Consider the following 22044-nt stretch of genomic DNA (forward strand, 5'->3'; position numbering starts at 1 on the left):
AGAGCTTTGGTGAATAGGTTAGCCAGTTGATCTGTGGTAACAATAGAATGAAGGGAAATAAGGCCATCTTGGAGCTTATCTCGAACAAAATGATTGTCAACTTCTATATGTTTAGTTCTCCCAAGAAAATATGGATTCCTTGTAATGTGTAGTGCAGATTGACTATCACAATGTACTGCAATACATTCAACATACTTCTCCATGATCTCTATCAAGTGACTATTTCTTCTTTCAGCTACTCCATTTTTCAACGAAATATTTGGGCAAGTCAATTGTTGTCCTACCATATTTTATTAAGGTACTCATTGAACTCTGAACTCATGTTACATGTATTCTCTCCCATTGTCCGTGCATGGGCATTTGATTACTCTTTCAATATCATTCTCCACGGTATGTTTGAACTTTTAAACTTCTCAAATACTTCAGAATTTTTCTTTAAGAAGTAAATTCATGCGTACCTTGAGAAGTCATCAATGAATTATACCATGTATTAGTAACCACAAATGGAAGGTTGCATTAATGGTTCAAACACATTTGCATGAACTGCTCCAATGCCTTCTTATTTAGATACTTTGATTCTTTGTAGGAAACTTGTTGGCTTTTTCATATTGATATCTAACACATAAAGTGTCTCCTCTAATTTTAAACTAGAAAAACCTTTTAACTTTGACTACCGCATTATGATTTTTTGTTGTTGTAGCTCAAGTGCATAAGATGTATCAGAGAACATATAAGAAGGGCAAATGCATTGCATAAATATTTATTAGAAGAGCAATAAAGTTGTAGATCAAATTAACAATATAAAAAGAGATGAACCTGGAATCACGGTGTCTAACCCATTCCAAGTTTGTGGGTTATCAATATCTGAATTAACAAGATCTCTTGGTGCTATCATTATACCCTTCTTTCCACTATGCTTATTAAGAAAAAAACTCTGAGAAAGAAAAAAATAAAATTTCCGTCTGATTAATTTAAAGAACACCACGTAAGATCAGAGAAAGTGCTTCCAAGTATTTTTTTTTTTATTTCCAAGCATATTTTCATCATATTTATTTGAATGGTTGCTACACAATTATAGTTTCATAATGGTATACTAGGAAGCACCTAAAGGACACATTGTTCAATTGGAATAACCTAAACTTTGGAGAGCGAAACAGAATAAAAATTGACAGTCAATATTTCCCATCTACCAAACAAAATAAGTAAAAAATAAACATCAAGTGTGATAACTGTGGCAATTAATGTTTTGGATAGAAAATTATAAGAGATTAGATTTTACATTTTGGTGAATATAAACAAAATACTAGGTGATCATTTCTTTTCACCTACTTGAGCTATCAGAGTACTTTGGTATCAGGAGAAGAGCTAAAGGAAGGAAAAGAGTTCAATTGAATCACCTTACCAAAAATTAGAGCGACGCAAATAGGGTTAAATGATTCTTTTTAATGATTTATGAACAGTTGAATTCACTTAAATGAAAAATTTCTAGTTTAGTACCAACGAGAGTTCATACATTATTTTTTCTTATGAGTTTAAACCCTAGGGTGACACCTTGTATTTTTTTTATCTCTATACATGAGTTTTTCACTCCGTCACTATCCCGTACATGTGTTGATAAGAGGTAGAAACATATAAAGATATTAATTAAGGATTCATCTTAACCCAACACTTCCATACTGAGCATGAATTTATATGTAAAAATTCATGATAAATGCAAAAACTAGTAGATGTGAATCCACAACATTCAAAATAACAAGTTAAAGGTTGAGATCCTAAAAGATCTAATCCATAAAGCTTAGTTCTTGATACCTTATTAGCTTTAGCTCCTAAAAAGGATGAAGATCAATATGATGAATTTATCCCAAAGAATAGAAATCTTTGGGAAAAACAATATCCAAATGATAACACCATATTTTCTTCCTTTGACCACATAGTTGAGACTGATCCATCAGTTGAAATCCAAAAAAATATTTCACTTTCTCAGGATTCATCAAAGCTCTCTTCTAATATAAAACTAGAAGCACATAAACTAACAGAGATTAAATAGAGAAGAAAATTCAACATCATAAATATCAGAAGAAAGAATTTCTCTTCACCCTTTTCAACCTTCTAAAAGTTAAATCCAAAATATAGGCCACAAAATTGGCCAGAAGGTAACCTTCTGGTAGAAAGAGGACGTCCAAATTATTAAGTAATATTAAAGCCTTAAAGGATATGCAATGTATATGAATTGTTTGTAGTAAATTGCAAACATTGAAATAGTAATCAAAATAAGAATTCAAAGATTTCTTGTTCAAAACATGTAAAACTTAAATTCCCATATACACTTCTCATTTTGGACGAAACTGAACTCCTTCAACAATGAGTCCAATTTTATAAAAATGATTCTTCTCAAAAATCTTGCTTCAACAGGACCATCAGTGCCTTTCTTGCTATCAAAATATCTCAATTTTACTTCCATCCATCTCCTCTCATTTTTGGGGATACCCCCACTTTCTTGCAATATTGGAAGGTGCACAGTGTTTGCCTGATTTTCAGCATCAATTTCGCTCTCATAATTAACAAACCTAATATTTGATTTAGCTAATGGAAGGCTATTGTTGCACCCATTTACAAACTTGAACACCAAATAAGCAGCATCTTTTGTCTTTGGTGACAACATTTATGTCCCTATTGTTCCACGAATATCCAATTGATTTATAGTAATAAGATATGCCACTTCAAAGAATCTGCAAAAGCATTGCAAGAAACATTTGTAAGGAAAATTTATTTTTAAAAACAATAATTAAATGATTTGTAGGGCTTTAGCTCTTTATTAGGTGTATCAGATGCGAATTAAAAAAAATTACAAAATTGAGTCATACATGGTATTATTTAATTAACTTTTCATAGCATTTTTTTTTTATTTTTACCATCAAAACATTGACAGAAGCCTGCACACCATCTGAGTTTGCGCCATATAAAAACCATTATTGGTAGTTAAGACATTCCTATTAAAGGTATCTCCTTTCAAGGGCATGAACCACCTTTTCTAAACTACAAGTGAACATTTACCATCTTCGTAATGTGCTAATTGACCCTCATTAATCATATCATATATTACTTTTTTACTATACTATGCTAATAGGGGGAAGCTCTTAACTTCAAAGCTGGAGTATTAGCCTTTAGTTTAAAATAAATCATTTAACATTTTTTTTAAAATAATGTATATACATTAATATATAAGACAAAATTGAGCACATCATTTTCTCTACAAATTTTTCACATTCACTAAAGTTTTTTTTTTCTTTGGTTTCTCATTTGGTCTTCAATATCAGCATTAGAGCCCGGCTAATTCTGATTGGAGCCGTGTAAGGCACTATTGGACAAGTATTTCCTACCAAGAATTTTTCATACCCAAAGTTTGACCCCAAAGCCTCTAGTTTAGTTAGGAGCAACCCCATCCGCTGCCCAACATTCTTTCATGGTGACATTAACTCTTAGTTGTTATATTAATCTAACCTCTGCTATCCCAATACATGACATGTGCATATTTTCCAAATTGAGCCATTATCAGTTATAAATTCATAATAAACAGTTAGTCTCCTCCACTACCCAATATAAATATGCACATAGAATACATAATGTGATTTTTGATATTTTTGTATCCAGACCAAATTGTCATAATGTCAGATTCAATGCATATTAACATGAAGGTAATAGTTATTTATAATTGTAGGCTACACATAAATGAAGGTAATATCATATTTCACATTCCAATATTTGTTTGCACTTTATATAAGACAGACATCAAAGTTTCAAGGAGAGGGAGAAGTCAGTGTAAAGAGAAGAGGAAGAAAGGCAAACTACTTTGTTTAATAAAACCTCTCAAAGGAAAATGTATCTGCACAAGTGTATTATATTACTATGACATTTGTGTATAGTTGGCTTCTGAAAAAATAATAACTTATTGAGCTAACAACTACAACTAACTGACTAAGCTAACAATTAAGCTAATCAACATAATATAACTAGCATAATTAACTATAAGTATAAACACATTCTCAATGTACCCCTTCCCCCCCTCTCAAGTGGGATATGAGGCCTTCATAGCCAACTTTAACATGATGCAAGTTTGTTTAACACCAGTAAGAGCTTTGGTGAATAGGTTAGCCAGTTGATCTGTGGTAACAATATAATGAAGGGAAATAAGTCCATCTTGGAGCTTGTCTCGAACAAACTGATTGTCAATTTCTATATGTTTAGTTCTCTCAAGAAAATATGGATTCCTTGCTATGTGTAGCGCATATTGACTATCACAATATACTGCATTATATATTCAACATACTTCTTCATATTTCTATGAAGTGTCTATTTCTTCTTTCAGCTACTCCATTTTTCTACAAAATATTTGGGCAACTCAATTGTTGTCCTACCATGTTTTATTAAGGTACTCATTGAACTAATGTTACAAGTATTCTCACACATTTTCCATACATAGATATTTGATTACTCTTTCAATGTCATTCTCCACTGTATGTTTGAACTCTTTAAACTTCTCAAATACTTCAGACTTCTTCTTTAAGAAGTAAATTCATGAGCACTTTTAGAAGTCATCAATGAATGATACCATGTATTAGTAACCATAGATAGAAGGTTGCATTAATGGTTCAAACACATTTGCATGCACTGCTCCAATGCCTTTTTATTTAGATACTTTGATACTCTGTAGAAAACTTGTTGGATTTTTCATATTGACATCTAACACATAAAGTGTCTCCTCTAATTTTAAACTAGAAAAACCTTTTAATTTTGACTGCCGCATTATGATTTTTATTTTGTTGTAGCTCGGGTGAATAAGATGTATCAGATAACATATAAGAAGGGCAAATGCATTGCATAAGTATTTATAAGAAGAGCAATAAAGTTATAGATCAAATTAAGAATATAAAAAGAGATGAACATGGAATCGCGGCGTCTAACCCATTTCCAAGTTTGTGGGTTATAACTATCTGAAATAACAAGCTCTCTTGGTGCTATCATTATACCCTTCTTTCCACTACGCTTATCAAGAAAAAAACTCTGATAAGAGGTAGAAACATATAAAGATATTAATTAAGGATTAATCTTAACCCAACACTTCCATACGGAGCATGAATTTATGTGTAAAAATTCATGATAAATGTAAAAACTAGTAGATGTGAACCCACACCATTAAAAATAACAAGTTAAAGGTTGAGATCCTAAAAAATTTAATTCATAAAGCTTAAATCTTGATATCACCTCTTGTGGGAGGTAGCAGGTATTGATAAATAATTTAGGTATGTACACACCGTCGATAATAAAATTAAAACATATATAGAATCATAAAAGATAACCACATCAAAATTGAGTGTTACCAGTTTGCCTCCATCAAGGAGAATCGGTGAATCACACAAACGAAAACAGAGCTCCTATTTGGTGTTGCAAACAATAGAAAACTCAGATCCATCAATTATTTCTTGATAATCCGAGGGAAAAAAAATTCCCCAAATTTCATCTGATTCAGCAACAAATTTTAACACTTTGGATAAAATTATTGATTTTACTGCATCGGCTGGAGTTGTTTTTAAAATTATTTCAAATTTGCAACCTTCTGAAAAGCTATCAAAATAATACATTGGAGCAATGGAGTTGGAAGAATTCATATCACAACTCATATAAAAATATATAACAGTTACTTTTGTCCAAAACTTTATATATGAATAAATAATCAAAGGGGGAAAGATTTTAGAAATATATATTGTCAACTATAGTAATAAGTACAGATAAGCATGCTATTATGTTTTTCAACTTTAGTTTGACTATATAGTACATTAAAATGTTACTTTATATTAACTCCTTCCTTACTCAATTAGTATTCCATCATTATCTACCCTAATAGGATACTAAATACTGAAAAACACATTCACACTACATAAATTTTATTATTTAAATTATTTTAAAGAAAATAATAGAAAAGGCAATCAATTCGTCAGCACAAGTTTACAATAAAACTATAAATATAAAAACCTTTTGCTTCTTTTTGTTGAAGGATTTTCATCCATAGCTCCCCATTAACCAAGTTGACTCAGAAAAAGGTCAAGTTTCATTGGTTATATGGGTGTGAGAAAGGCTTCTTAGAACTGAAAACCAGGTTGACGACAGCTCATGGCTTGACTTACCAGATGGTTTAGACGGTTATGTGGTTCATTGTGATACATCCAGGGTCGGCCTGGGTCGTGTGTTGATGCAATTGGGTAAGGTCATAGCTTATGCTTCCGGACAGCTTAATGTCCATGAGAAGAACTACCCAACTCATGACCTCAAGCTTGCATCCGTAGTGTTTGCCCTCAAGATTTGGAGACACTCATGTTGATGTGTTCACAGATTATAAGAGCCTCCAGTATGTGTTCACCCAGAAAGAGTTGAATCTTCGTCAAGGGAGATGGATTGAATTCCTCAAAGACTATGACATTAATGTGCTCTACCATCTGGGTAAGGCCAATTTAGTGGCTGATGCCCTCAATAGATTATCCATGGCAGTGTAGCACACGTTGAGGAAGAGAAGAAAAAAATAGACAGAGATGTTCATCGCCTTACTCGCTTAGAAGTTTGCCTTATGGACACATTAGATGGTGGTGTGATATTTCAGAATGGGTAAGAAAGGGAAAAAAGGATAGTGATCCTATATTGCTTCAGTTGAAAGGTAGAGTTTATCACTAGAGAGTTGAGGTGTTCCCAAGAGGGAGATGGTGTGCTTCGTTACCAGGGTCACTTATATGTTCCAAATGTGGGTGAGTTGAGGCAATAGTTCCTTACAGAGGCCCATAATTCTAGACATTTTATTCATCCTGTTTCTACTTAGATGTATCATCCTTTACAGGAAGTCTATTGGTGGAACGACATGAAGAGGGACATCACATATTTTGTTGCTAAGTGTCCTAACTATCAATAGGTTAAAGTAGAACATCAGAAACCAAGAGGTGTGACTCAAGAGATTAGCATCCCTACATGGAAGTGGGAAGTGACAAACATGGGCTTCATTACAAATTTAGCTCATACTTGCAGACAACATGACTCTATTTGGGTGATAGTGGATAGAGTCACTAAGTCAGCTCACTTCTTGGTTGTCAAGACTACGGATTCAGTGGAGGATTATGATGGACTCCACATTAGCGAGATAGTCAGGTTGCATGGGTTCCCTTGTCTATCATCTTAGATAGAGGTCCCTATTTTACATCTCATTTCTAGAAATCGTTTCAGAAAGGTCTTGGTACTCAGGTAAATCTCAATACAACATTTCATCCGCAGAAGGATGGTCAGGCAGACTGTACCATTCAGACCTTAGAGGACATGTTAAAAGCTTGTGTGATTGATTTCAAGGGTAATTAGGATGATCACCTACCTCTCATAGAGTTCGCCTATAATAATAACTTTCAATAAAGTATTTAGATGTCCCCTTATGAGGCACTATATGGGCATAGATGTAGGTCTCTGGTTGGTTAGTTTGAAGTAGGTGAAGTAACCTTGATTGGGCTAGATTCGGTTCATGAGGCTATGGAGAAAGTTCAGCTCATCAGAGATTGACTAAAGATAGCACAGAGACATTAGAAGTCCTATGCAGATGTAAGGAGAAGGGACTTAGAGTTTGAAATTAATGATTGGGTTTTCCTAAAGGTGTCACCCATGAAAGGGGTGATGAGATTTGGCAAGAAAGATTAGCTCAGTCCCATGGTGTGTAGGTCCTTACAGAATCTTGAAAAGGGTTGGTAATATCGATTATGAGTTAGAGTTACCAACATAACTAGAAGCGGATCATCCAGTCTTTCACATTTCCTTGTTGAAGACGTGTGTGGGTTAACTGGCATCGATAATACCTTTAGAGAGTGTGGATGTGAAGGATATCCTCATCTATGAGGAGATTCTAGTTGAAATTCTTGAATGTTAGGTTTGTAGGTTAAGAAATAAAAAAGTCGCTTCAGTAAAGGTTTTGTGGAAGAGTCAGTCCATAGAGGGAGCTACTTGGGAAGCAAAAGCAAACATGATGGCCAAGTATCCTAACCTCTTTCCTTTTGATTCCGTTTCAACTTGAGGTAATAGTTTCTCTCCAATCTCTCAGTTTACTCTTGTGTAATTCAGTCTCAGTATCTTGTTCCCTCAGTTATCTTTGCATTTCAATATATTTGCATGTTCATGGAACTCAGTTCAGTTAGATATTAGTTTCTAGTACTCAGTGGTAGGGATTGCAGCTCATTCCCTCCATACTCACTTGTTTAGTCTTCATTTGAGGATGAATGATCCCAAGAGGGAGATAATGTAACACCTAGAACTTTGACAAAGAGCTAAAAGGGGAAATTGGGTAAGTCCACGAATCCAAAAGGGACCATGGACCCTTCACAGCACCATAGACGGTCCGTGTAGGGACTACAATCGTTAAGGATGTTATGAGTGACCATCCAGGACTGCCCTGTCAGGGGTCACCTAGACGGTCCATCTATGGGTTCACGTCCCATCAAAGGCATCGTGAACCACCCTCCAGGGGCTGCCTGGGAGGTAGTCACCTAGAGGGTGCCTTTAACTGCCCGTGGTGACTTGGACGGCCCATCTATAGGTTTGTAGAAGTCACCCGGTCAAGGAGGCTGCACCCAAGGTCACTGTGAAGGACCACGGACGCCTAAACGATCCATGGAGCTTCACACAGACCATGAAGTCATCCGTGAAAAAGGCCTGTCAAGTTTGGAGTTTTGGGTCAACTTCAAACGATCATATCTTTCAGCACAAAATGGATTAGGTGGTCCATGAACTATCAAATTAAAGATTTTTGAGTCCTCTTTCCAAAGTCATTGAGTTTGCCTAATTCCAAGTCTGGAGTAAAAATTTATGCTCATTTCAGTGAAGCCATGTCGGGTAGGGCATCTTCACAACCTTCTAGATGGGCCATGGTGATCATGACGGCCCGTGAAGACCTCCTTGAAGTCACTTCGTCAGCATTTAAGTCAAGGTTGCATTGGTCTTTTCCTTATGCATTTGGTACTTAAATTATGTCGTTTGGTGCTTAAACTACGTCATTTTACTCATTCTAGGCCTAGTAATCTAATCAGAAACTACCTAAAACCCTCATTCTTCTAAAATCATCCAACTTAGAAAGAAGAGAAGAGAAAGAGGCGACAGTTTCTCCCAAGAACAAGAAGAGGTCTTCTTCAAGTTCAGTCCCAAAATCCAAAGGATTTCTCCATAGTTTTTGCCACCAAGTATGTGGGATTCAACTAATGTGTTCCTTTCACCCATTACGATAACAAGCATTTTGAAAATAATGTGCAATTCATAGCCCTCGATGATTAGGCAAATATGATAGAAAATTTTTGCGATCAAGTATCGTCCTTAGAATTCAGTCAATTCTTCAGTTTCTCCATAAATTGTTCAGACCTAGGGTTCCTAAATCTTAGGGATCCATTGAAATTTAGGTGTTATAGTTTCTATGTTATTGATCATATGTTTCTTTCTAAGTTGGATGATTTTAGAAGAATGAGGGTTTTAGGTAGTTTCTGATTAGATTACTAGGCTTAGACTGAGTAAAATGACGTAGTTTAAGCACCAAATGACATAATTTAAGTACCAAATGTATGGCTCAATACTTAGCGGAAGACTTACTCAACAATATATGACCTCAATTTGCAAAGATTAACTCAAATATCTCAAGATAATTAACTTAGAATATGTAACGTATTCAACTGGCCCAAAAGGAAAGTCAAGTCTTAAACATTAACAATGGAAATAGAAAACACTCCTCAAAACACAAATTTCTACAAAACCTCTAATAACTATGATCGACATCGGGACAAGACCCACGACATCTTAATAAGACTGAAAATAGAAGTGGAATCCTCCAAAAGCAAGGAGGCTCACCAACCTAACTGGAACTGCAAGTGGTATCAACGGTGCGCAAGTTGACGACCCTCAATAATTTTGATGGTTGATTCATGATGGGCTACTAGTCTTGAGTCTTTAGCTCCGTAAGGTGCCTAGATCACCATTCAAGGATAAATATTTCTAATGGGGAGATATTGTAACACTCCAGAAAATAGTAGGCTAAACTAGAGCCTAACATGAGGGTTAGAGTCTTGAATGTAACTCCCCGTACTTAAATATAAAGGGTTTCATGTTAGAACATCAAGGTACGACCCCCAAGGACCAACCATGGGTCCTTGAGGAGGACCCTAGAAACTGCCTAGACAATGACCAACGGAGGGGACCTAAGCCCCGTGGGTCAGTCCACGCCACGTGGGTGGGGGCGTAGGTCCAAGCCTGTAAATCAGGCTCTCTAACCATAAACCACGCCCAACCAGGACTGGCCATGGTTCCATACACGGTCCGTAGGTCATGGGTCCGTGGTTCAGGCTTGGAAACTATTTTTGAGGAATTAGTTTAGGGACACTTTGGGGTTTTTCGAGTTTTAATTAATATAAAGTGATGTATTTTTAGCCTAAATTAGATCACCTATATAAGGATTTTATATCAATAAATTAAGTCATCCAAGTCATTATTTCTAAATCACCAAAAACAATCCAATTCCCTCTCAAATATTCTCTCTCTAGAACTTCAAGGAAGAAGAAGGAGAAGGAAGTTGGAGCTAGGTTCAAGGAGAAAGGTTATATTCTCAAATTCATTGGGTTTAATTTCTAAGGTATGGTAGCTCTTCATCCATGAATAGAATTCATCCATGAAGCCCCGACAAAATCCCAATTTTAAAGATAGAAATCCCCAAAAACTAGGGTTTGATTCCAAAGTCATGGGTTCCCTCCAAAAATGATTCTAATGCTTGAATTACTTTATATTATGATTGGATTGATGATTTTTTATAGTTTTTATATTGAAATTCCCAAGAACTTATGATCTTGTGATATGGGCGTACTGATGAAAGAAGGATATTATGAGATTATGCTTGTAGTAATTGGATAACTTGAATTTTGTTAATATCCATGTCTAATGTAGTGAATTATAGATTTGTTGATTTGATATGAGCTTTGATCCTTGAAAGGGAAAATTATGATATTATACATGATTTATGAAGTTTAGTATATACTTTAACAACACTTTGAGAGTGAAGTGAATATGAGTATGATCTAGTTGTTGTGTTGTTGAAAGGTTATTCTCATATACACACTTATGTATGATTTGATATGATGTGAAAGGTTTTCTCATAATATGATGATTCTAGGGTTGAAAGGCTTTCTCAGCTGATGAATCTATATGTAGACATGAACGGTGAAAGGTTATTCTCATGCTCTAATGATCTATCTTATGAATTAGGTTGGATTGAGAGTCAAGACATTCTTCCATGAATATGAACTTAAGTCAAGACTTAATATGTACTCCATGGGAATTAATGACTTAGCACCGAGTGGATATTGTATATGAGATGGAAGCTTTTACGCTAGTTGAGTTCGGCTTCCCAATGGGACCTTTTACACTAGTTGAGTATGGGTTCCCAAAGTAGGTCTCATGTGATGGAAACCTTCTACCTTAGTTGAGTCCGGGTTTCTAGCAGCAATCTCCTTATCATATAAACTATGTGCCCCCATAGGTTATTTAGCTAGTAGATCCACCTAAGCTAAGAGTATGGTTCTACCTTAGGCAAGTAGGACAACTCTTTTTAGGTATGGGTAACATCGGATTCCATGTTAAGCTCACATGGTCTATGTCGGTTAAGGCTTATTCCCACTATGACAACAATATGAACAAGAATATGAATTATAAACTGTGGTTACTCAAGAAGCTTTACTTAGCGCGGGTGAGATTTATGGGGTCTTATTCATGTATTGCACAAGTATCCTTTGAGGGTATTTATGATGAGTTTCTCTTATGTTATGATGATCTATGTAATGAATATGGTTATGACTTACGCTTTTCCACTATCTTAATAATGATGTTTTAACTTAGTAAATTGTATGCATTCAAATGAAATGTCCCTTTTAGCATGTTTTCAAGGTTTTTATGCATGGCTATCATACTTAGTACATTTTTGTACTAACGCCTACTTTTCCTACATTTTCCCCAGGTGTAGGGCCCGGTTCTCAAGGTGATCATCGTTGTGGCTAAAGCTTGGATTTGCTTATTCTCCTAGCTTGTTGGTGAGTCTTCATGATTCAAGGACAGATGTTATCTCATTGTAGTCCATTTCTTGTGTTTCCTTTTCGGACTATGTTGTATAGAAGGTGACCCTATTTCATTCATGTATTGTAATAGATGGCTATATTGAAACAAGTCTAGACTTCTACTTTCGTTTATGAAAATTTTGGCCTTGAAATGCATTTTACTCTTTATTGTTCTATTCTTATGTTATGATATGCTAAGTGGCTTACATGGAGCCTTTAGGGGTTCTATGTGCCTTGTTACATCTAGGAGGTACCAATGGGTCGTGACAAACTTGGTAATTAGAGCACGAGGTTTAGAATGATTCTAGGATGATGTCTCATAAGCCATGTCTAGTAGAGTCTTGTTCATGAGTGTGAAGCCCGCCACACTTATGAATGAGAGGCTAAAGATGATTAGGAAACTACACTTCTTTAATTACCCTTAAGTCATGCCATATAGTTTAACTCTATAAAGTCCCTCTCTTAATCCTTCTCTTGTGTCTTCAGGATATGAATACATGAAGGGCTAATGTTAGAAGGATAGAAGATGATAATGTGAATCAAGGAGCTCCTCCTCAAGCTCATCAAGCTCCAGTTGATCCTTTGGTTGAAAATGTGCCCCATGCGGAGTTTAGGTCTACTATCCAAATGTTGGCCCAAGCCGTGACAGCTCAAGCCAATAGAGAAGTTGTAGCTCCGGTGAATATCCTAATTTGAATTCGGCTGCTTCAAGGGTTAGGGATTTTGCTGGGATGAACCCTCCCAAATTTCATGGCTCCAAAGTGGAAGAGGATCCTCAAAGGTTTATTGACGAGGTTTATAAAGTACTTGCTATTATAGAGGTGTCTTCGGAAGAGAAGGTGTAGTTAGCCGCCTATCAACTAAAAGATGTTGCTCAAGTATGGGATGATCAGTGGAAGGGTGAAAGACTCATAGGAGCAGGCTCGGTAGAATGGGAATTGTTCAAATCGACATTTATTGATAGGTTCTTCCCCTAGAGTTGAGGGAGGCAAAGGTACAAGAGTTCATCAACTTTCGTCAAGAAAGTATGAGTGTTAAAGAGTATGCTCTAAAGTTCACCCAACTCTCCAAATATGCTCCAAGTATGGTGGCAGACTCAAGGGCTAAAATGAGTAGGTTTATGTTGGGTGTGTCCGACTTGGTTGAAAAAGAGTGTCGTACGGCAATTCTCTTCCATGACATGAATATCTCAAGGCTTATGGTGTATGCTCAACAAATTAAGGATTCAAAACTTAAGGAAAAGAATAGGGTGGTGAAAAGAGCTAGAATTGTTGAAGGAACTTCTCCAATGCTAGGTCTGATGGACAAGGTCGACCAAGGTTTAGACAAAGGTTTTCAAACCAAGGTTCCTCTAGTGCTCCCCCAAGGGTCAACAAGGATAGGGTGTCTAACCCTAAACTCCAAGGAGGTAGTAGTAGTGGCTCTTATGTGAATAGGCTTAGTTTTGCAAAGTGTGGAAGAAAACATGATGGTAAGTGCCTAGCTGGCACGGATGGGTATTTTAGTTGTGGAAAGAGTGGCCAGAAGATGAGAGATTGTCTGAGATTGTCTGATACTCAAGGTTAAGGGAAGGGAAGATAAACAAGCTCCTCCAAGCGGTTCAAACTCCAATGCCCCAAAGCAAAATAGATTTTATGCTCTTCAATCACGAGGTGACCAAGAGCTCCCAGAATGTGGTGACCGGTATGTTAAAAGTCTTTCTTATTGATGTATATATCTTGTTAGATCCCAGTGCTACTTTGACCTTTGTGACACCTTATGTGGCCATGAAGTTTGATATGCTCCCTGAGGTGTTATTAGAACCTTTATCGGTCTCTACCCCAGTTGGTGATTCTGTGGTGGCTAAGATAGCTAATAGAAGATGTCCCATTTCCTTGTTACATAGAGTTACTCTTGTAGACTTGATAGAGCTTGACATGTTAGACTTTGATGTGATTCTTGGTATGGATTGGTTGCATACATGTTATGCCTCTATAGAATTAGAACTCAGGTGGTTAGATTCCAATTTCCAAATAAGCCTATCTTGGAATGGAAGGGGGGAAATTCTATGCCTAGAGGTCAATTTGTGTCCTACCTTAAAGCTAGAAAGATAATCTCAAAAGGTTGCTTTTACCATGTGGTTAGGGTAAGGGATGTAGATTCCAAAACCCCTTATCTTGAGTCGGTTCCCGTGGTTAATGAGTTCCCGGAAGTTTTCCCCAATGATTTTGGGAAATAGATTTTGGTATTGACCTTCTTTCGGATACGCAACCTATCTCTACTCCTCCTTATAGAATGGCTCTGGCTGAGTTAAAGGAATTGAAAGAGCAACAAAAGGATTTGCTAGATAAGGGTCTCATCCGACCAAGTATCTCTCCATGGGGTGCTCCCGTGTTGTTTGTTAGAAAGAAAGATGGGTCTCTTAGAATGTGCATTGATTATCGTCAATTGAATAAGGTGACCATTGAGAATAAATATCCTCTTCCGAGAATTGATGATTTGTTTGACCAACTTCAAGGGGCTAGTTATTTCTCTAAGATTGATCTTCGTTTAGGTTATCACCAATTGAGGGTGAGAGGGGTTGATATTCCCAAGATGGCTTTTAGAACCCGGTATGGTCATTATGAGTCTTTGATTATGTCGTTTGGGTTGACTAATGCTCTGGCGGCATTTATGGATTTGATGAATAGGGTGTTTAGACAATACCTTGATATGTTTGTAATTGTATTTATCAATGATATTTTGATCTATTCAAGGAGTGAAAAATGAACATGTGGACCATTTGAGAATTGTGTTGCAAGTTCTTAAGGACCAACAACATTTTGCAAAGTTTAGCAAGTGTGAATTTTGATTAAGCTTTGTAGCTTTCCTTGGTCATATTGTGTCAAGCAAGGGTATTGAGGTAGATCCTAAGAAGACGGATGCAGTCAAGAGTTGGCCTAGACCTCTAACCCCTTCCGACATTAGAAGATTTTTGGGTTTGGCCGGTTACTATAGAAGGTTTGTTGAGGGATTTTCTTCCATTTGTTCTCCTTTGACGGTTTTCACTCAAAAGAAGACTAAGTTTGTGTGGTCGAAAGTTGTGAGAAAAGTTTCCAAGATTTGAATGATAGGCTTACTTCCGCTCCAGTGTTGACCTTACTGGAAGGTACGGATGGTTTTGTGGTGTATTATGATGCCTATAGAGTTAGGTTGGGATGTGTGCTTATGCAAAATGGTAAAGTGATTGGCTATGCTTCAAGGCAACTTAAAGTCCATGAGAAGAATTATCCTACCCATGACCTTGAGTTAGCGGCGGTTGTGTTTACCTTAAAAATATGGAGGCATTATTTGTATGGGGTCCATGTGGATGTTTTCACTAATAACAAGAGTCTACAATATGTGTTTAGTTAAAAGGACTTGAATCTTCGCCAAAGAAGGTGGCAAGAACTCTTGAATGATTATGATATGAGTGTCCTTTATCACCTCGGCAAAGCTAATGTGGTAGCAGATGCTCTTGGTAGATTGTCCATGGGTAGTGTGGCTCATGTAGAGGATGAAAAGAAAGAGTTGGTTCATGATGTGCATAGGTTGGCCCGACTAGGTGTTCAACTAGTGGATTACACTAAGGGTGGTGTCATGGTCCATAATGGTTATGAATCGTCCTTTGTGATGGATGTGAAGCCTAAACAAGACCTTGATCTTATATTAGTTGAGTTGAAAGAGTTGGTACTTAAGAAGTCCGTTGAGGCTTTCTCCCAAGGGGGAGATGGGGTGCTTAGGTACCAAGGTCGGTTATGTGTTCCGAACGTTGATGGTTTGAGGAAACAAATTTTAGAGGAAGCTCATAATTCTCGATATTCTATTCATCCGGAAGCCACCAAGATGTACCGTGATCTACGGGAAGTCTATTGGTGGAATGGTATGAAGAAAGATATTACGGGATTTGTAGACAAATGCCATAATTGTCAACAAGTTAAGGTTAAGCATCAAAGGCCAGGAGTCTTATCCCAAGATATAAGTATCCCCACTTGGAAGTGGGAAGATGTGAACATGGACTTTATAGTTGGCTTGCCCCACACCCGGAGACAACATGATTCTATTTAGGTCATTATAGATCGGATGACAAAATCAGCCCACTTTATTCCCGTTAAGGTTTCTTTTTCAGCGGAAGACTATGTTAAGTTGTATATAAGGGAAATGCTGAAATTGCATTGAGTTCCTCTATCTATTATTTCCGATCGGGGTACTCAATTTACTTCTCACTTTTGGAAGTCATTCCAAAAGGGGCTCGGTACTAAGGTAAATATTAGCATGACATTTCATCCCCAAACTGATGGGCAAGCAAAGCGTACCTTCCAAACATTGGAAGATATGTTGAGGGCATGTGTAATAGACTTCAAGGGTAATTGGGATGACCACTTGCCATTAATAGAGTTTGCCTACAATAGTAGCTATCACTCAAGTATCGGTATGGCTCCCTTTGAAGTCTTATATGGTAGGAGATGTAGGTCTCCGGTTGGTTGGTTTGAGGTGGGTGAAGTTGCTTTGATAGGTCCCGAGCTAGATTATGAAGCCATTGAGAAAGTTTGGCTTATTAGAGAGAGGTTGAGAATGGATCAAAGTAGACAAAAGTCTTACGCCGATGTAAGAAGAAGGGATCTAGAATTTGAAGTTAATGATTGGGTCTATTTTGAAAAATCTCATCCATGAAGGGTGTGATGAGATTTGGCAAGAAAGGAAAACTTAGTCCTCGGCATATAGGCCCATACCATTTTTGAAATGTATTGGGATGGTTTCCTATGAGTTGGATTTTCCAAATGAATTGGCCCCAGTTCATCCGATATTTTATGTTTTTATGCTTAAGAAATGTATTGGAGATCCGGTATCCATTATTCCCCTAGAAGGGTTGGGAGTTGACTAAAGTCTTTCATATGAAGAGGTTTCGGTAGAGATCCTATAATGGTAAGTCAAGAGCTTCAGTGAAGGTTTTATGGAGAAATCATTTAGTTGAGGATGCTACTTGGGAGGACGAGGCCGATATGAAGTCTCGATATCCTCATCTCTTTCCTTCTACTCCTATTCAAGCTTATGGTAAGTAGTTCCTCTTGAGTTTTCTTGTTTTGGGAGTCATATGTGTTATGTGTGTTTTTTCATGATTTTCTTATGTCATGCATGTTCTTGATGAAATTCTTGTTTAGAAAGAAAATAAGTTTTTATGGTTGATTTTCCTCATGTTGTTGTGCATTGAGTAAGAGTTGTCTATATGCTTCATGAGATGAATTGTTGAACATGCTTAGTTGTGCTTTTTGTAAATACATTGCATAAATGCTCATTGAGATTGTGTTGAGCATGCTTTTAGTTTGGAGAAGGTAGTTCCTCCTATGAATATGAGAAATATTGAGTTTTCATGCATAATGGGTTGTTAGATGTAGTTCCTACTTCCTTGTGATGCATTGTTTATGTTTGAGATGGATTTGATGTTTCCTCCTTTGAATTGTGCATTATTTTGATGTTTCATGCATGATGGGCTACTAGTCTAGAGTCTTTACTTTCGTAAGGTGTCTAGATCGTCATTCAAGGACGAATGTTCCCAAAGGGGAGATATTGTAACACTCCGGAAATTAGTAGGCTATTTTAGAGCCTTACGTGAGAGTTAGAGTCTTGAATGTAACTCCCCGTACTTAAACATAAAGGGTTTCGTGTTAGAACGTCAAGGTACGACCCCCAAGGATCAACCATGGGTCCTTGAGGAGGAAACTACCTGGACAGTGACTAACGGAGGAGACCTACTCCCCGTGGGTCAGTCCACTCCACGTGGGTGGGGGCCATAGGTCTAAGCCTACAAATCAGGCTATCTGACCATGAACCACGCCCAACCAGGACGGGTCGTGGTTCCATACACGGTCCGTAGGTCATTGGGTCCGTGGTTCAGGCCTGGAAACTATTTTTGAGGAATTAGTTTAGGGACACTTTTGGGGTTTTCCAATTTTAATTAATATTAAGTGATGTCATTTTAGCCTAAATTAGATCACCTATATAAGGATTTTATATCACTAAAATATGTCATCCAAGTCATTATTTCTAAATCACCAAAAAGAATCCAATTCCCTCTCAAATATTCTCTCTCTAGAACTTCAAGGAAGAAGAAGAAGCAAGTTGTAGATAGGGTTCAAGGAGCAAGATTTTCTTCTCAAATTCATTGGGTTTCATTGCTAAGGTATGGTAGCTCTTCATCCATGGATAGAATTCATCCATGGAGCCCCCTTCAAAATCCCAATTTCAAAGATAGAAATCCCCAAAATCTAGGGTTTGATCCAAATTCATGGGTTCCCTTCAAAAATGATTCTAATGCTTGAATTACTTTATATTATGATTGAATTGACGATTTATTATGGTTTTTATGTTGAAATCCCCAAGAATCCATGAAATCTCCATATTCCCAAATTATGATCTTGTGATGTGGGCGTATTGAAGAAAGAAAGATATTATAAGATTATGCTTGTAGTAATTGGGTTATTTGAATTATGTTAATATCCATGTCGAATGTAGTAAATTCTAGATGTTTTGATTTGATATGAGCTTTGATCCTTGAAAGGGTAAATTATGATATTATGCATGATTTATGAAGTTTAGTATATGCTTTAAGAACACTTTGAGAGTGAAGTGAATATGATTATGATCTAGTTATTTTGTTGTTGAAAGGTTATTCTCATAGACACACGTATGTACGATTATGATATGATGTGAAAGGTTTTCTCACAATATAATTATTCTAGGGTTGAAACGCTTTCTCACCTATTGAATCTATATGTAGACATGGACGGTGAAAGATTATTCTCACACATGATCTAATGAGCTATCTTATGAATTATGTTGGATTGAGTGTCAAGACATTCTTCCATGAATATGAACTTAAGTCAAGACTTAATATGTACTCCGTGGGTATTAATGCTTAGCACCGAGTGGATATTGTATATGAGATGGAAGCTTTTACACTAGTTGAGTCTGGCTTCCCATTGGGACCTTTTACACCAGTTGAGTTCGGCTTCCCAAAGTAAGTCTCATGAGAAGGAACACTTCTACCTTAGTTGAGTCCAGATTTCTAGTAGCAATCTCATTATCCCATAAACTATGTGCCCCCATAGGTTATTTAGCTAGTGGATCCACCTAAGCTAAGAGTATGGTTCTACCTTAGGCAAGTAGGACAACCCTTTTCGGTATGGGTAACACCGGATTCCATGTTAAGCTCACACGGGCTATGTCGGTTAAGGCTTATTCCCACTGTGACAACAATATGAACAAGAATATGAATTATGAACTATGGTTACTCAAGTTTTACTTAGTGTGGGTGAGATTTATGAGGTCTTATTGATTTACTGCAGAAGTATGCTTTGAGGATATTTATGAAGAGTTTCTCTTCTGTTATGATGATTTATGTAATGAATATAGTTATGACTTATGCTTTTCCACTATCTTAATAATGATGTTTTAACTTAGTAAATTGCATGCATTCAAATGAAATGTCCCATTTAGCATGTTTTCAAGGTTTTTATGCATGTCTATCATACTTGGTGCATTTTTGTACTAACGCCTACTTTTCCTACATTTTCCCCAAGTGTAGGGTCTGGTTCTCAAGGTTATCATCGTTGTGGCTAAAGCTTGGATTTGTTTTTCTCCTATCTTGTTGGTGAGTCTTCATGATTTGAGGACGGATGTTATCTCATTATAGTCCATTTCTTGTATTTCCTTTTCGGACTATGTTGTATAGGTTGTGACCCTATTTCATTCAAGTGTTGAAATAGATGGCTATATTGAGACAAGTCTAGAATTCTGCTTTCGTTTATGAAAATTTTGGACTTGAAATGCGTTTTACTCTTTATTGTTCTATTCTTATGCTATGATATGCTAAGTGGCTTATATAGAGCCTTTCGGGGTTTTATGTGCCTTGTCAAATCTAGGGGTACCCCTAGGTCGTGACACTGTCCTATACCTTGCCGAAGTATAAGACATTCTTAATTAAGTGGATCAACTAAGCTATGCTTAAAACCAATAAGGAATCATCTAAAAAGTATAACCCTTTACCCATGTTGGGATACATGGTTTTTGAGGACTTTAAGTTGTCTGAACCAATCTCCAAATCGGTGCTCAATACTACTCCCAATAATATAAATCATACTCATATTTTTAAAAACATTTCCTCATCCTCAAACTCTAAGATTATTACTCAAAATGTTCTCTAAAAAGTGATTATGCTGAAGGACTCCTCACGAACTCATTTGGAAATCAAGGTTTCCTCTCGTTTTTAAATGTAAAACATTTACATTCAGAAATACTTAGTTCCCTTATATTCCTTTTGAAAACATGAACTCAACTCTCCTCATCCTCATGCTCAAGAACTCAAGTCTTACAACAAATTTTAAAGGTTTGTAAAAGACTTCTCAAAACGACTCAAAGGACTCGCTCAAAGTTTACTCTTAACTCTATATTGAATTTGAAATGTGAATTCAAGAATTATGATTAGGATATATTGGATTTATCAATAATTAAATGTATTTTGGATAGTTATAATCAGGAAGAGAGTAAAGATATGTTTTAAAAGAACTCAGATGGGACGAAAGACGGAAGAAGAACGGGGACAGATCCTAGCGCAGAGCACCAGCCCTTCAACTTTAGAAGGTCAATTCTGGCGCACTGCAGGCGCCCCACGCTATCCCCTCTAGAACATCTGGGGAGCGCCAGGCCATCCCTCCCCCAAAACATTCTGGCAAATTTTTCCTCTTGATTTTTTGTCCTAATTCACTTAGAATTGCTTGATTCCTTCCAAACTTCCTTAGATTCATAAACCCAACACAAGTAAACGAAAATCTACTCAATTTTCCTCAAGAAAAACCCTCAAACTCAAGCCCTCGCCTCAAGAACTCATCAAACCCCATTAATAAGGAATGAAGAACAAAACCTCAAGAAAACTAATCAAGAACTTAATACACGAAAATCCCATGGACAAATTCAATAAGGAAACTCATGATTATCATGAGGATGAACTAACCCATCACTATGAAAACTTATATACCTTGAAAGGATCAAATCCTTGCGAAATTCCTCAAAGATCGCAAGAACTCTTGAACGCTTGAAGATTTTCTCCCTTTTTTCCTCTTGAACTTTGCCCTAACCTTTCAAACGTTTTTAGACTTTAGCGTAAACTAATTTTAATCAGCTTTGACCCCTAATTGGGTGGATAAAACGTGTGGGGGTAAGGAAAAGACTAAACTACCCTCCTTAAAATGGATGAAATGTCTTAACTAGACAGGTTTGTACTCAAATGGGCATATCTCCCTTATCCGAACTCAAAATTTAGAAAACTCCATGGCGTTGGAAAGAGGACTCAAAGATCATTTATTTAATATCTTATGGGCCACCTAAATCATCCTGTACGGAAAGTTATGGCAGTTTGAAGTTACCCCAAAACTCACAAGTGAAGTGTAACTTGTATAAACCTCAATTCAGCTCTTTCCAATTTAGTTCTTTCTAAAATTAGTGCTTTCTAAGACCGAGGTGTTACAAGTTATTATTATTTCATGAATTATACTTGCTAGGCAGATCAGTCATAAAATCATGCTTCAGAATTTGAATGACATATCTTTCGGTATATGTATATTGCATTCTCAGATAATTATCAGTATTTTGAGCTACTCGATATTTCAGTTGCATTTTATCTTTACTTTTTAGTCTTTACTTTACAGTTTCAGTCTTGTTAGATTTATCTAGGGGCATATCTTAGCACCTCAATTTAGAAAGGCTTTTAGACATAGAGCAAATTCAACTTGAGTTGTTAAGTGTTGTTTCAATCCTCACTATACTCTTCATATATTTGATATATTCACACTAGAGGGTTTTTCCCTATTTCAGATATTAACTTTTTTTAGCTTCC

At 36.6% G+C, this 22044-nt stretch overlaps 1 long non-coding RNA gene across 1 annotated transcript in view; it reads right to left on the minus strand.

Moving 5' to 3' along the window:
- Positions 1-2230: 2230 nt before the first annotated feature.
- LOC102582019 (uncharacterized) overlaps positions 2231-22044 on the minus strand; it is a 43540-nt gene continuing 23726 nt past the window's right edge. The window contains exons 2-3 of the long non-coding RNA XR_001475184.1: positions 4963-5061; positions 2231-2729 (exon numbers count right to left, since the gene is read on the minus strand). This is a non-coding gene — a long non-coding RNA (uncharacterized lncRNA). The remainder of the gene's footprint in view (positions 2730-4962; positions 5062-22044) is intronic.

The sequence above is a fragment of the Solanum tuberosum genome, unplaced genomic scaffold (genome assembly GCF_000226075.1).
Source record: "Solanum tuberosum cultivar DM 1-3 516 R44 unplaced genomic scaffold, SolTub_3.0 scf00325, whole genome shotgun sequence".
Classification (NCBI taxonomy): domain Eukaryota; kingdom Viridiplantae; phylum Streptophyta; class Magnoliopsida; order Solanales; family Solanaceae; genus Solanum; species Solanum tuberosum.